Raw genomic sequence first — 16,127 nt, forward strand, 5'->3', positions numbered from 1 at the left:
AGTTGGAAAGGGGGACAATGCGATTGGAAAGGCCTCTAAAAATCTCAGGCATTGAAGAAGAGATGCAGAGATTTCTCCCTCTGGAGTGACTCCTGGGTTCTCCACCAGATCTGAGATCTGAGCACCCCACCAACCATAGCATAGCTGGTAAGTTACCAACCTCATAAAAGGACATTCTCATCTTACCCACGGTCTGCAAGTCTCAAATGGTGATAAGCAACTCTGGATGGAAGGGGTTTTTCTTTTCTTTTTTCTTTTTGAGTTTTCCTTTTACTTTCTTTTCAGATGAACAGATTTAAGGCTTTGGTTTTGCCTCTCAGTTTACTGTTGCTATAATCTCCAGAATATTGATTTGGACTTTGGTTTATATCATTTTAAATATTTTAACCAAGCAGATATTCTTTTTAAGGAAAACAACTTATCTGTTTGAAATTTATTTCTTGACATTTAATCTATTTTTTGAATACTTTGTGCACAAACGGCATTCATTTTAGAGCTATCTTCTTAATCTTTACCAGCCAGATTAACTGGGAACTGAGGAAGGAGGCTGCATTGGTCCACATGATAGCTCCCTTCCCAGAGTTATGGCAGTAAGTGATGGACTGCAAAAAGATGGGGATCAGGTTTCAGGTTCCTTGGTACCCACTTCTCAGTGGGACATAATTCACAAAACAGTGGAAGAAGAACAGTGGTTACCTTTCTCCCTCCTCGGTACTTGTGGGATCCTTGTTCTGATGCCAGAAGAGGCAGAGCCGTGGCATTGTGTCCACCGAGCTTAGAGTGGAACTGGGAAAACTTGAGGCTCTTCCACCCCTGTCAGCAGTGACTTTGGCCCTGAGTTTGTTCCTCTGAAGGCTGGGAAACAGACTAATATGTGTTCATGCTTGGCCTGAGAAGTACGCCTTGTTCCCTGACAGCTTTCACAGGTTTCCTTTTGAAGCAGAGTCAGAATGAGTGTCCAGACCCCACTTAGGCTCCTGGAACTAGCAGCAGGGAGACTGCTAAAGGATGAAGCCTCAGCTATCACTGCTCGAGTTTCTGCCCACTGAGCTCTTCCCGCCACTGTTCATGAAGGCTTCTATGGGAGACACACAGAGACTCTGAAGGCCATGGTGCAAGCCTGGCCCTTTGTCCATCTGCCTCTGGGGGGCCCGATGCACACACCTCACAAGGGAGCTTTAGAAGCAATCCTGGATGGGCTTAATGCCTTGCTCACCCACAAGGTTCACCCAAGGTGAGTCTGATCCAGGTACACTGGCAAGTTTAAAGACTTCTCTGAAGAGACTGCTGGTGTCAGGGAGAGTGGATGGCCAAGGGATGAACCAGAGGCTTCTGATGATGCCAATGAAGAAACACAGACTTGGCCATAGCTGAGCTCACTTTGGGAAATGCTTTCAAGAAGTGTAGGAGTGCCTAAGATGCAAGGGAGTCTAGGAGAATATACCGCCATTTCCTCCCAGGGATGCTAAAGATAGTAGAAATGGAAAAGCTGGGAGGATGGAAGGGGAAAAGGAGACAGAGGAAAGTGGCGCAGAGAGGGAAGAGGGCAAGACAACTGCTGATGTTAGAAGGGCGAAGTATAAGCACAGGTAGGAAGTCTGAGTATTGTCTCAATTTGGAGGCTGTGGTTTCATTCAGTATGTATCTTAAACCATCCTATTCAATCTACTGTTTCCTATTAGGAGGTGCAGACTGCAGGTGCTGGATTTAAGGAATACTGGCCAGAACTTCTGGAGCATGTGGTCTGGAGACATGGACCATGGGTCCTCAAGCTCACTGATGGCACCAGTGTCTGAGGGCAGTTTAAGGAAAGGAAGACCCTTGGCTCCCTTGGAGGTGTTCATAGAACTTTGTCTCAAGGAAAGGACCAAGGATGAATTCCTCACCTACCTCATCTGGTGGATAGCAGATAGAAAAGATTCGATACACCTGTGCTGTAAGAAGCTGACGATTGAGTCAATCCCCATCAAAAACATTATGAAGTTTCTGTATTTAATGCCACTAGACAGTCTCCAGGAGGTGCAAGTGAATTGCATCTGGCAGCTGTCCACCCTGAGCCTGTTTGCTCCACTCCTGGGTCAGATGCGCAGTGTACAGAGACTCATCCTCTCCCCCATTCTTGTGTCTGCCTTTGAGGAGTAGGAGCAGCAAGCTGTCCAATTTACCTCTCAGTTCCTCAAGCTGCACCGCCTCTGGGATCACTCTATGGAGTGTCCCTCCTTCCTCCGTGGCCGTCTGGACCAGATGCTCAGGTGAGACTGGCACCACTGACTAACAGTGAACACCGCACTAGCAGGTTATTTGCATGTTCTCCTTTGCAGCTCTATCCTGAAGTATGATATCACACGACCACAGAAATCAGGTAGGAGACCAAACTTGGATCCAGTCTCTGGAAAGGGACACACTATTAAGCTGCTACAGATTGGGGAGTTCATATCTGCTGATGGAGGGGTTGTGATTTCTGCCTTAGGAAGGGGTATCTGTATTCAGAGGATTTAGGAACATAGGAAAGTGAAAGAGGGGCGCTGGAGGAGGGGAGACCACATTAGACTTAGGCATTTTTAAAGAGAAGCTCTAAGCTCACTAGCTCTGGGACCACAATGAGCTTGTCTCATATTGCCTGTCTTCAAAAGATTGTTTTCTGCTCCATATATCTTAATAAAGATTCTGGAAATGATGGGAGCCAAAAGGACAGTAAAAAGCTGCAGGTGATTTACAGATGATGCAGGGACGTAAGTGAGCCCCTGCTGACTGTCAACCTTAGCTAATGTTGTGGGTTTTGCCCAGGTTGGTTCTCTATTCATGTCACTGAGGTGCCTTATCTTAACAAGATGTAAGGAAATCTTGGGACCAAGAAATGATTGAAGAAAAGCCTGGTTTGAGAGAATTTTTTCTTCCTCCCCAATATAACAATTCAGTGATGTCTACTCTTTATTGAGACAAGGTGTCAGGCTCTTCTATGAGCTTGTTATAGAAAATCCATTATCTTGATTCATCCTCTTAAAGAAGTGGAATATGTTGTACTCTGCTTGAGAGATGATGAAAGGAATTTTCCAGGTTCTGGGAATTTGACCCAGTCATACAGTGAAGGTGAAGGGTCTCAGGCTAAAATGAGACTGGACATCCAGGTACTAACCTTCTGAAGGTGGTTAGAAAGACCTTGACTTTAGTCAAATCATTTGTCTCCTACCTGGAGGTCACTTGACTCCCTGATTTCTCAGACCTAATTTCTAGATTTCCCCTCAGATGCCTGAAGACTGGCTTAGAAAACCTCGCAATAATGCACTGCCTGCTCACAGAATCAGACTTGACCCATCTGTCCCAGTGTCCGAGCATCAGTCAGCTAAAAGGTCTGGATCTGAGTGGGGTCGTTGTAACCAACTTTAGGCCTGCAATCCTTCAAATTCTGCTGGAGAAAGTAGCAGCCACTGTCTGGGAACTGGGCTAGATGAGTGTGGGATCTTGGACTCCAAACTTGAGGCCATCCTGCCTGCCCTGAGCCTCTGCTTCCAGCTCCGGTCCTTCAGTAAGTGAGGGAACATCCTATCCATGGCTGCCATGGAGAAGCTGCCGTTCCACACCGCTGTGCTGCCCAATTTAAGTAAAGAGTTTTATCCCGCCCCTTGGGAAAGTTATAGCTTTCAAGGAGTTTTACTCCAAGGGAGACTTCAAGCTGGGTTGAAGGAGATTCTGAAAGTCTTAGGACAGCCCAGCACCATCTGGCTTAGCTCCAGCCCTTTTCTTCACTGCAGTGATGACATATTCTATCACATGGAACCCATTACCTATCACTGCAATAGTTTTGCCTTTTTGATGCCTCTATCAAAAGCTTTCTTGGAAACTAAAATGTAGGTACAGTGGCATTGTATAGGAGCAGAGATCAATGGTTTTTCACATCTGCTTACTTCAAGTGGGAAAAGCTAAGGTGATCCAGTAGAGGTGCAGGATTGCAGGGGGAAATGTTGGCTTGGGGACTTGATATGACTTCTGGGGTCATGTATCCTATAGAGTTGAAAATGTGAACCTAAATTTCTTTGGGGGAAACGGGCTTGAGATACTCTTGTTAGAGTCATGCCTGAGTTGACTGAAATGTTGTTAAGGTTGTTAAGAAATGGTCAGAAATTAAAAGATCCTCAGTGAAAACCAACTGCTGCCCTCCACGATTTATTATTCAGGTTTTTTCAGTTTATACCTCAGAAATCTCTAGACATTGACAAAAGAATAAAGCATTGAGTTAGCTATGATCCAAAACCTTACTATTCCTGCCAGTTCTTTATTCTGTCTGGGGCATTTCTTAACTCTTTACTTATTTCTTTGGCTATTCAGTAGGTTAATACACACCAAACAGGAATATACTGTGTCCAATGCGCTGTTGGAATGAATAGCTCTTGGCAGGGTCCTCACTGCTGATTTAAGCCATGACCCTGCACATGAAAAGTCCTTGTGATTCTCCTAGTGGGTCCATAATTCTCAGTTACAGGCATTTGTGTGTGCTCAGAAAGGGTTTCACTTCCATTTGGGGAAAGGGTCATCCACACTGCAGATAAACTAGAGACTCTGATCCTTACCAGCTCATGCCTATCATAAGTGGGAGTTGTTGTTCAGTCGCCCAGTCATGCCTGACTCTTTGAGACTCCATGGATTGCAGCATGCCAGGCCTCCCTGTCCCTCACCATCTCCCGAAGTTTGCCTAAGTTCAAGTCCGTTGCATCAGTGATACCATCCAGCCAACTCATCCTCTGACAGCCTCTTCTCTTTCTGTCCTCAATCTTTCCCAGCATCAGGGACTTTTCTAATGAGTTAGCTGTTCACATCAGATGACCAAAATACTTCTGAATTAAACTAGCTGTGGCAGGTAAAGGCATCCAAGTTCCTTTTAGTAAAATATGAAAATAATACAGGCATGTACATTGGTTTTATCATTTTTATACATGTTCTAAAATACTATAGCCTTTTGAAGGGCTAGATTGGTCATTAAGAGATGGACATTAATCCCATTACAATTCCCATCTCTCCCTATCAGGAAAGACTTGTATAAGACATTTTGACCTCAGCATATCAAGATATATAAGAAAATACCTGCTTTATACCACATATATCTCATAGTCATCCTTCATTATCTTCACTTTCCATGAATTCAACCAGCTATAGATGGTGTGGAACTATATTTCTTATTGGAAATTATCTGCTTTTCAGTGGACAAGAGAAATTCAAAGGCAAGCTATCTAAGAGTCAATTGTATACACAGATATAAATTAGAAGGAATTTGTTATGGGGATGGGCTTGTATGATTAGAGACATCAAGGAGTCCCACAGTCTAGTTGTAAGCTAGAGAACGAGCAAAGCTCGTGCCATAATTCAAGGAGGCTAAGGGTGAAATCCAGTGGAATTCATGGTGTAACTCCAAGTCTGAGGCCAAAGGCATAAGAATCAGAGGCCAATGGTGTAAATCCCAGAGGCTGCAGTCTCAAAAGCCAGAAATCCTAATGTTCATGGACAAAAAGAGAGAGAGGGAGACAATTAGGCTACTTCTTCCATCTGAGCCCCCAAGAGATTGGATGATGCCTGCTTATATTGTTGAGGGCAAATCTCCCCATTCAGTCTACCAGTTCAGATGCTAATTTTTTCCAGAAACACTCTCACAGGTAATCCCTGTGGGATTAATGTTTTCCAGCTGTCTTGTTACCCCTTTGCACCATGAAGCTGACACATAAATTTACCCAACACAGTGGTCCTAAACAAAGTCCATCCAAAGCCCACTAAGAATTCACAGGCTTGTGATATTGACTCTGGGGAAGAAGGAAATATAGGAGCGGAGGGATATTAGGCAAGAGGAGGCTCAGTTTCCTCTAAAATGAAGATAATGATGCATGCCTTGTTCATGGGATTTTAGTAGGATTCAATGAGATGATGCTCCTTGAGGGCTTGGCCCAGGAGCTGGCATATTTTTTCAAATATCATTGTAAGTCTTCCAGTCATAAAAATATGTGGATCTAAATTTTTTTAAAGAAGAAGCAAATTCTCACTTGCACTTGCTGCATGCTACGTGACGTCAGTGGTGTGCAACTCTTTGCGACCCTATGGATGGTAGCCTGCCAGACTCTTCTGTATGAGCTGGCAGACAATAAGAGCTCAACAATGGAGTTCCTTTTCTTCTATTTCCCTCCTAGTGGACATCACCAGTATCTTCATCCCCCTAGCTAACCCTCTATTTGCTTCAAGAGAAGAAAAAAAAAAAAAGAAGGAAGGACTCAGCATTTACATGGGACCACCAATGAATCATGATTTACTCAAGCTGCTCTAGCAGCCAGTGCCAGGAGGGAGAGAAGGTGGGCATAGTACAGACTGGATTCATTTCTAATGATAGACATTCTGAGCTTCAGGTCTCCTAGATTTAAGAAATCTCATGCTCTTATGTAAATGCTAGTTGAGCACAAATACTTGTACTTTGATTTATATAAATATTAAAGGTATAACTGTTCTTTCAAAACTAGATATGTAATTTAGGGTTTTATTTTTTTTACATGTTTAATTTGATTTGGAGCCTCAAACGAATGAGACTTACTTTAAAGATCAGTGAATGGTGGCGCTAATGGTAAAGAACCCACCTGCCAATGCAGAAGGCATGAGATGTGGGTTCGATCCCTGGGACGGGAAGGTCCCTTGGAGGAGGGCATGGCAACCCACTCCAGTATTCTTGCCTAGAGAATCCCATAGACAGAGGAGCCTGGCAGGCTACGGTCCACAGGGTCGCAGAGTTGGACACCACTGAAGTCACTTACCAACCAGCATGCATGAGTGAGAATTGTTTCTTCTTTACAAAATATTTAGATCCACATATTCTTATGGCTGGAAGACTTACAATGACATTTTAAAGAGTAGACTTAATTTTTTTAGAGCAGTTTTAGGTTTCACAGTAAAATTGAGCAGAATGTATACAGAGTTCTTTTTGAATTCCTGCTCCCACCACAGGCACATACTCTGCCTCAATCCACATCCTCCAAAGAGTGCTCATTTATTATATCTGATTAGCCTAGACTGACACATCATTGTCACAGATAGTCCATAGCTTACGTTAACGTTCATTTTTTGTGTTTAATATTCTGTGGGTCTTTTCATACTGTTCATGGGGTTCTCTTGTACTGCAAGGAGATCAAACCAGTCAATCCTAAAGGAAATCAGTCTTGATTATTCATTGGAAGGACTGATGCTAAAGCTGAAACATTAATACTTTGGTCACCTGATGCAAAGAACTCATTGGCAAAGACCCTGATGCTGGGAAAGATTGAAGGCAGGAGGTGAAGGGGACAACAGAGGATGAGATGGTTGGATGGCATCGTCAACTCAATGGACATCAGTTTGAGCAAGCTCCGGGAGTTGGTGATGGACAGGGAATCTGGCGTACTGCAGTCCATGGGATTGCAAAGAGATGAACGTGACTGAGTGACTGAACTGATTCTGTGGGTCTGCGCATATGTATGACATGTATCCACCATTGTAGTGTCACACAGTATTTTCATTGCTCAAAAAATCCTTTTATATCTGTCTATTCAACCCTCCCCCCACCCTCAATCCCTGGAAATGGATCATTTTGCTGTACCCAGATTTTCACCCTTTCCAAAATATCATATTCTTGGAATCATACAGTATGTAGCCTTTCACTTAACAATAGACATTTAAGTCTGTAATATGTTTTTCATGGTTTAATAGCATTCCATTTCCTGAATATATCAGAGTTTGATTCACCTCCTGAAGGGTATCTTGGTTGCTGGCATGTTTTGACAATTATGAATAAAGTTACTATAAGCATCAGTGTGAATATTTTTGTGTGGATATAGCTTTCAAATAGTTCAAGTAGATACCAAGGAGTGAGATTGCTGGATGTTATGATAAGGGTATTTATTACATTTTTTTTTATCTATTACATTTTTTGTTTCATAACAATCTCACCTGTTAGACAATGATTGTCCTAAAAGTCGGGCAATGACTGTGTCTGAATCACCCTGTGGTCCCACAGTTAAACACAGACCCTCACAAGGCAGTAAATGCTTACACTGCACAGTGAATGAAATCATTATCATCAATTTATAGCCAGATGTTTAGATTTTCCTGAAATGTAAATTTGGGGAAAATCAACATTAGTAAGCTACCAAAAAAAAAAATCAGATATGAAAGAAATAGTATGTGTGGCTAATACATTCATGCATGAAAATTGTACATGGAAAAAAAACTTCATATGCTTTTCATGTTTTTGTTGGTTTCTCAATTAAGACAGGACAACACTCAGTGTAAAACACCCCAATAATACATATAAAACAAGCATCTTCCCTGAACCTTCTCCTCATTCCAAGTTCCTCTCCAGAGAGTTCAGTCTACATCTTCTAGACTTCTCTGTGACTTTCTACACATTAATATGAGCATGTAGAAATGTCTGCTTCATCTTCCTTATAAAAATGTCCTCATGGTTTTGATAGTCTTCCTTATTTTCACTTTAGGGTAGGTCTTAAAGATTTATTCTTTATGGTATCAATTGGCCTACAGTACTCAATAAAATAACTGGTCCACAGTTTAACCCTTCACTCATTTATGTACATTTGATTGTGACTTTATCTCTGGTTTCCTAGTAGTTTCTCCTTGTATTTATCCCCATCTCTATAAATTATTCATTTATTTCTATCTTATCAATTTCATCAACTTATGACAGAGTATCCACTCTTCTCCACTTATAAAAAGTAGCAAGAAGGAAGAAAAGAGAAACCTCCCTTGACTTCATATCACCCTTTAGCTCTTGTGTCACCAAGCTGAGCTACCCTACTTTCATCTGATCTGAGCAGTGTCTCGGAAAAACAGATTCTGCAGTGAAAAACTTGTGGTAAACATCTGGACCTCATGCTCTCTCAGGCTCCTCCAGCAAGAGGGTTTCTATGGCTTCAGAATTGTATTACAAAGGTTAATTGAGCACTTCTTCCCCAGGTGCTAGGTCAGCATAGTGCAATTCTCAAGAGCACTGACAAAGAGAGCACCTCAGAATTCCTGTTCACCTCTTATAACTGTGACCTGAAAGAAGTTCTGCAGCTTTGAATCTTTATCTCTGCCTCTACTGACAGGGTACCATATAACCTCTGATTTGGATAAAAACAGTGAGCCCAGAGCTTGGTGCAGAATAAATCCTACATAAATAGCAGCGGCTGCTGTCTGACAGTCAAAGACCGCAGAGGTAATCAAGAAGACAGCCAAGGTCACAGTGAACGACCCAGACCTGAGGCAGAGTCCACTCATTTGCCAGCCTTTCCTTCTGCCAAGATGCGATGCTTTGATAGTGAAATTCTGCATAAGCTTGGGTGCCGGTCGTTGGAGCTCGGCTCTTTGGCCTGGGCAAGCCTGCCCCCTCGTGGCCAATTTGACACCGATTTGTAGTTGGCGGTAGTTTAGTTTCAGGGTTTCTCTTACTGAAAATAACTCTGGGAGCAGATGTGGAAGTAGTTCAAAACCAGATTTTCCATACAGAAATTTTCTGTTTGTTCTTGGAAAACTTTTGGGAGCCAGTGATGAACTTGGGTGTATGGATGCTCAGAGAATCCATTCATGAATTTGAAGCCAAAGCTGTTTTGACCTACAAACTCTGGCTTACTCCCAGGGCCTGGTTCCAGTCTGACATTACCAAGCTGGCACCTAACTTAATGCCCAATGGGTTCTTCATCTGAGGAATAAATCATCTCTGAGGTATACAGGGACTTGAGAGACTGTAAAAATACTGGTTATTGCTGAGTCCGGCTTTTGTTCAAGATGTGTTTTTCCTGGACTAGGACCCCTGCAGCCTCTGGTGAAGAAGTTGGCTGCCTCAAGTTTCTGGGATCTCAGAGCCCAAACTCCCAGCTGTAGAATTCCTTCCTCTTCCCCACTGCAGGAGTAGGAGTATTATTTCCTTCCCTACCTGTTATAAAACCCTAAACTCAGCTCAAATACCTTGGCATCTTTCTCCATGAAGCAAGAATCCTACTATCCCAGGGCCAGGTGGTGGGTGAATGTAGGACTGTGGGCAGGAACCAGTGAGACCGTGAGGAAATAGGCTCTTACTTCACAAAAATCTGGCTTTCAGTTCATGCCTAGTAATGATCTTTGGAACGTGTAGTGATGCCAGGACTTCAGTTAATTATTTTGTCCAAGGAGTGTTGGAGAGACATTTGTCATATAAAATGTGATTTTAACTCTGGCCATACATTTAATTTTTAAAACCATTGTCCTGACACATGTCTGGGGACACAATAAGGTTTTGACATGAAACTCTGTAACCTCTGATGTGAGAAAACTATTGTAAGTGACTCAGTGTTAAAGAATATGCCTGTCAATGCAGGAGACATGAGTTCGATCCCTAGGTGGGAAAGATACCTGGAGGAAGACAAAGCAATCCACTCCAGTATTCTTGCCTGGAGAATCCCATGGACAGAGGAGCCTGGTGGGCTACAGTCCATGGGTTCACAAAGAGTCAGACATGACTGAAGCAACTGAGAACACACACACACACACACATACACATATCATTTTCTATGAATAAAATTACATTGCCTGTGCTATTCTTTTAGTGCATGATGTGTGTGTGTGTGTCTGTGTGTGTGTGTGTTTCATTTCAGTTGGTGTACTAATCTTAAATCTAACAGGGCCTAGTAGATATCTTGCTTATATACATACATAAGCCTGGAGGGAGCCAGGTGAGTGAGGACAGGGTACTCTGAACTGGGAAAAAGTCTTGGAAGAGCATGTCACCTGATAAAAATACACAACATGGAAGTTCAAAATGATGTTTTATTTGGTGGCCTTACTGAAGACTATAGCTTTGGAAGGCAACTTGTCACATAGCTGTCAGGAACAGCTCCAGAGCGGTAATGGAGGAGCCAGAACACATAAGAGTTTTAGCTAAAAAGAAAAAAAAATTAAAACATTACTGCTAATTATGGAAGTTCAGTTAAGTTCAGTCGATCAGTCATGTCCCATTCTTTGCGACCCCATGAACCGCAGCACGCCAGGCCTCCCTGTCCATCACCAACTCCCGGAGTCCACCCAAACCCATGTCCATCGAGTCGATGATGCCATCCAACCATCTCATCCTCTGGGAGACCTCTAAAGTTAATGATTTAGTGTTTTTCTACATAGGAGAAGATGTAAGAGTCTGACTTTATTGAAATCTTTCCTTTGCTGTACATCTTCAATATCTAGGGCCTGTATCCTGTTTTCTCCAGCCTGAATTCCCGTAAGGGTGCACAGTCGGGGGCAGCCACAGTGACTGCTGTCTTTTTGGACACAGAAGCATTTGCTCACTAAAATGGTGAGTGACAAACTGTCCACAGTATCTCCATTTGGTCATAAATTTGGTCAACTTTTGGGAGGCAAGGCACTTTATGATCAATTTTGTCCCATTTTGCCAGGGAGACTCATTCCTATATTGAGGAGGATTCTCTTGATAGGCCACTCAATGTCCTAATTTCCAGATTAGGCCCTGTTGATAGTCTAAAACTCTCTGCATTTCCCATCTTTACTAGTCTATTATGATCTGGGAAAAATTTTCCCTTGTTCCTTCTTCCCATAATAGTTGCACTATTACAAATATTCTATATGTCAAGTTATATATGTGTGTGTGTGTGTGTGTGTGTGTGTGTGTGTGATTGATGGTTTCAAGACATATAGCCATCATTAGGTCTTCCCTGGACTTCCCTATAGCTTAGATGGTAAAGAATCTACTTTCAATGCAGGAGACCTTGGTTCGATACCTGGGTCAGGAAGATCCCCTGGAGAAGGAAATGGCAATCCACTCCAGTATTCTAGCCTGAAGAATCCCATGGACAGAGGAGCCTGTCAGGCTACAGTCTATGGCATCACAAAGAGTTGGACACGACTAAGTGACTAACACACACACAGGGCTTCCCTGGTGGCTCAGTGATAAAAGAATCTGCAATTCAGGATACCTGGATTCTATCCCTGGGTAGGGAAGATCCCCTGGAGGAAAGCATGTCAACTCGCTCCAGTGTTCATGCCTGGAGAGTCCCATGAATAGAGGAGTCTGGTGAGCTATGGTCCATAGAGTCTCAAAGAGTTGGGCACAAATAAAGCAACTGAGCACACAGCCATCATTACTTTGTTGGAGGCCTGGTTAATGACTGAGTAATGTGACAGACAACAGCCTTATAAAATAGACAAGATATAAGTAATACTACTAATAATATTAATAAAGTCTGAGTACAGCAGAAGCACAAGGCAGAAATAAGTTGAAAACGGCAAGAGAGGGAAAATTAAAACAATGGTTAGCATAACTAACTATAATCTGGTTGTAATAAACTATCAAGTCCAGATGGGAGTCAGATGGAGAAGCCAAATTCTAAAGTATCAGGAAGAGAGAAGTGGATAAATGCCTCACTGTTGTTTACAAAGGAATAATTTATCAACATGTTGTAAGTCACAGTTAGCATAAGAGGAGAGATTTTCTGGAAAAGAAATACAAAAAGCCAATGTATTTCAAAATAAAGTCATAAAATTATAAATCATAATTTCAGTTCATTCATTCCATTCCCAAATTATTTCCTGTTGATCTGAAGGAAGCCATCAGGTTTTCCGTTAGCTTTATGATTTCTTACCCAGTTCAATGGAATAGTCTAAAAGTCACCAGAAATTTATATTTGCCTAAAATTTCTCTTTATGAATCTTCTCAAAGATCTTCCTTTTATAAAAGTATCAGAGTAAAACAATGATTGTTGATAAATAACAAAAGACTTCAAGTGGCAGGATTAAAGATCTGATTATGATCAATTGAAAGGAAACTTGGATATTTCTGTGACACACAACATTTCAAAATAAGAACTAGAATTATGACTGATAACATTGTACTAGCACATATCAGATTTTTAGAAAGTCCACATACATTTTGGAATATCTATATTAATGACGGGCTTCCCTGGTGGCAGCTCAGATAGTAAAGAACCTGCCTGCCAATGTAGGAGACCCAGATTCAATCCCTGAGTCAGCAAGATTCCCTGAAGAAGGAAATGGCAACCCACTCCAGTATTTTTACCTGGAGAATCCCATGGACAGAGGAGCCTGGCAGGCTTCAGTCCATGGGGTTGCAAAGAGTCAGACATGACTTGAGCGACTAATTGTGTTAATGACACTTACCCACACAATATAACTCAAGGATTTATCACCACTTATGTGATAATGTTCCCAAGGAATTAGAATACCAAATACATTAAATGTGTTTAATATCTCTCTTTGGGATTTTTCTGGGGCCCTTGGAAGCAGCTCAAAGTTACCTAGAGGTCAAAAGAAATTTATTTAGAATTTGACATGGGCAAATATGTCAAAGGTATTCAAATGTATCAAATGTGGTCATAGAGAAGCATAGGTCACTGTGAAACAATACTTATTCATTCAACCAGCATGACAATAGAATATTTTTAAGGCAAATACAGATGATTAGAAAGCAAAGAAGCTCACAGTCTGTTATAAAAAATAATTCAACTTAAAATGCAAACAAACAAACAAAAACTTTTGTTCTCTTAACATAAAAAGAATAGTAAAATGCAGACCTGTACCAGTCCACCCTCAATGACAAACTTCATTTACTTAATTAAATTCAATCTGGTTACACCCTGACTTTGTACAAAAATCTTTTCTTAGGGGTCTCTGTTTATAAATTTTACACGGCTTTCTGTATGTATAGTAGTCTATCCTTTATTTTCTTTCCTGTCCAGAAACAATCAGCTTTAGCACAAAATCATTTTTTTTTCTTTTAACAAAATACATTTCCATTCCCCATATCTTTTTTCTTTCTTTCTTTTTTTGCTGAAAACACACATCCTACTTTCCTTGCACACTGAAATATTTCCCTTACTATTTCTTGTAGCTTTAATTATGTATTTCAGTTAGAATTCTCAACTCTTGAAGACCTTAATCTCCAGCAAAAGCCAAGAAGCAAGGAATTTTGACAGTAACAATCCTGATTGGCAAAATAAGGTATCTATCTCGTAGCCTCTCAGTTCAGTTCAGTTCAGTCGCTCAGTCGTGTCCCACTCTTTGTGACCCCATGAATCGCAGCACACCAGGCCTCCCTGTCCATCACTAACTCCCGGAGTTTACTCAAACCCATGTCAATCGAGTCGGTGATGCCATCCAGCCATCTCATCTTCTGTCGTCCCCAGTGAGTCAACTCTTTGCATGAGGTGGCCAAGTATTGGAGTTTCAGCTTCAGCATCAGTCCTTCCAATGAACACCCAGGACTGATCTCCTTTAGGATGGACTGGTTATATCTCCTTGCAGTCCAAGGGACTCTCAAGAGTCTTCTCCAACACCATAGTTCAAAAGCATCAATTTTTCAGCGCTCAGCTTTCTTCACAGTCCAATTCTCACATCCATACATGACCACTGGAAAAACCATAGCCTTGACTAGACAGACATTTGTTGGCAAAGTAATGTCTCTGCTTTTTAATATGCTATCTAGGTTGGTCATAGCTTTCCTTCCAAGGAGTAAACGTCACCATCTGCAGTGATTTTGGAGCCCCCAAAAATAAAGTCTGAGACTGTTTCCATTGTCTCCCCATCTAGTAGCCTCTAGAACCATGTGTTTTCTCATAGCAGAGTTTCATTCCTTACAGTGTTTGATAAACTCCAAAATCTTTAGATTTCCTTGGGTAAGAAGACAAAATGAGATAAACCACGACCTCACTGGCAATTAATGTTTCTGTGTTTTATGTTACTTGAAATGAATGGATACTCAGTGAGTTACAATCATTTAACTTAATTTTGCAAAATTCTAAAGTTTTAAGTTATCAAAAATCTGGAGAAACTGTTTTAGATAGACATACCCAAAGCATAATTATTCCTAACATTTGCCTGAAAAATATTACCTTTCCTCTATAAATTAAGAAAATATTATCATTTTGCCAAGTTATTTTCTCTTGCTGACAAACTCTGCCACAGATCTAACATGATCTTGTTGACCTTCAGAAAACCTAGGAACAATAAAAGTAAGGCATGTATTTCTAAGTGAAGTCAGTCAGTTAGAGAAAGAGAAACATCATATATGCAGAATTTAAAAGAAATGATACAAATGAACTTATTTTCAAAATAGGAACAGACTCAGAGTTGACCTTACAGGGGGAAGAATGGGGGAAAGAGATAGGGAGTTTGGGATTCACAGGCACATACTGCTATATTTAAAATAGATAACCAACAAGGTCTTGCTGTGTAGCACAGGAAAATCTGCTCAACTTTATGAGGTAGGCTGGATAGAACGGGAGTTTGGGGATTGAATGGATAAATGTATATGTATGACAGTCCCTTTGCTGTCCACTTGAAACTTTCACAACATTTTTAATCGGCTATTATCCAATATAAAATAAAAAGCTAAAAAAACCCACTAAGGCATGTCTGTGTTGATTAAACCAACAATTTTAAGCTAGATTTAATACCAGATATTATTTTAATGGGTTGAATATTTCTGAATATTCACTGAATATTTCTTAGATCACATAAGCCTAAAATTCTTTCTGCTCAGTTTCCTTTATATTTAAAATATTACTTTGTACATACTTTTAGGTTTATCAAATAGAGCTCTACTATAAATTTATTTATCTTAATATTAGCTAGAGGTAGAGATATATCATATGTATAATGTACATAGAGTATATAAACAGACAAAACTAGAGAACTCATAGCTTCAATTTAACAGTTATGAATCAGGTATTACAATGTTAATTTACCATTTATAAGTAACATTTGGAAAAAGTTAAATTTTTTTTCTCAGATGACTAAGGTTTTACTATGTGGGAAAAACTTTTTTAAGATTTTGTATTTTTGCTTGACAATTCTTTAAGAGGCTATGAATTAGATTTGGGGTAAGGGAGCCTTTCCAGCAGTTTAAAAAGGCCTCTTTTTCCACCTTTTTTCCCATCAACTAGTTTTAGGTTTTACTTGATTGAGTTGATGAAGTTCAGCCTCAGATTATTGTGTGCTGTATTTACTTCTCTGATTTGTAGAGATGCACAAAACAAAACAATTGCTTCTATTTCCCTAAAGAACTGACCTGCCAGGGAAATGACATGAAATGATTGATTTTTCAAGCCATGTAGTCATTAATTTCC

The 16,127-nt window shown here is 40.9% G+C and overlaps 1 pseudogene; it reads left to right on the forward strand.

Moving 5' to 3' along the window:
- The first annotated feature begins 1,707 nt into the window (after positions 1 to 1,707).
- On the forward strand, positions 1,708 to 3,852 carry LOC139037371 (PRAME family member 27-like; annotated as a pseudogene).
- The last annotated feature ends 12,275 nt before the right edge of the window (positions 3,853 to 16,127 follow it).

The sequence above is a fragment of the Odocoileus virginianus genome, chromosome 11 (assembly GCF_023699985.2).
Source record: "Odocoileus virginianus isolate 20LAN1187 ecotype Illinois chromosome 11, Ovbor_1.2, whole genome shotgun sequence".
Classification (NCBI taxonomy): Eukaryota; Metazoa; Chordata; class Mammalia; order Artiodactyla; family Cervidae; genus Odocoileus; species Odocoileus virginianus.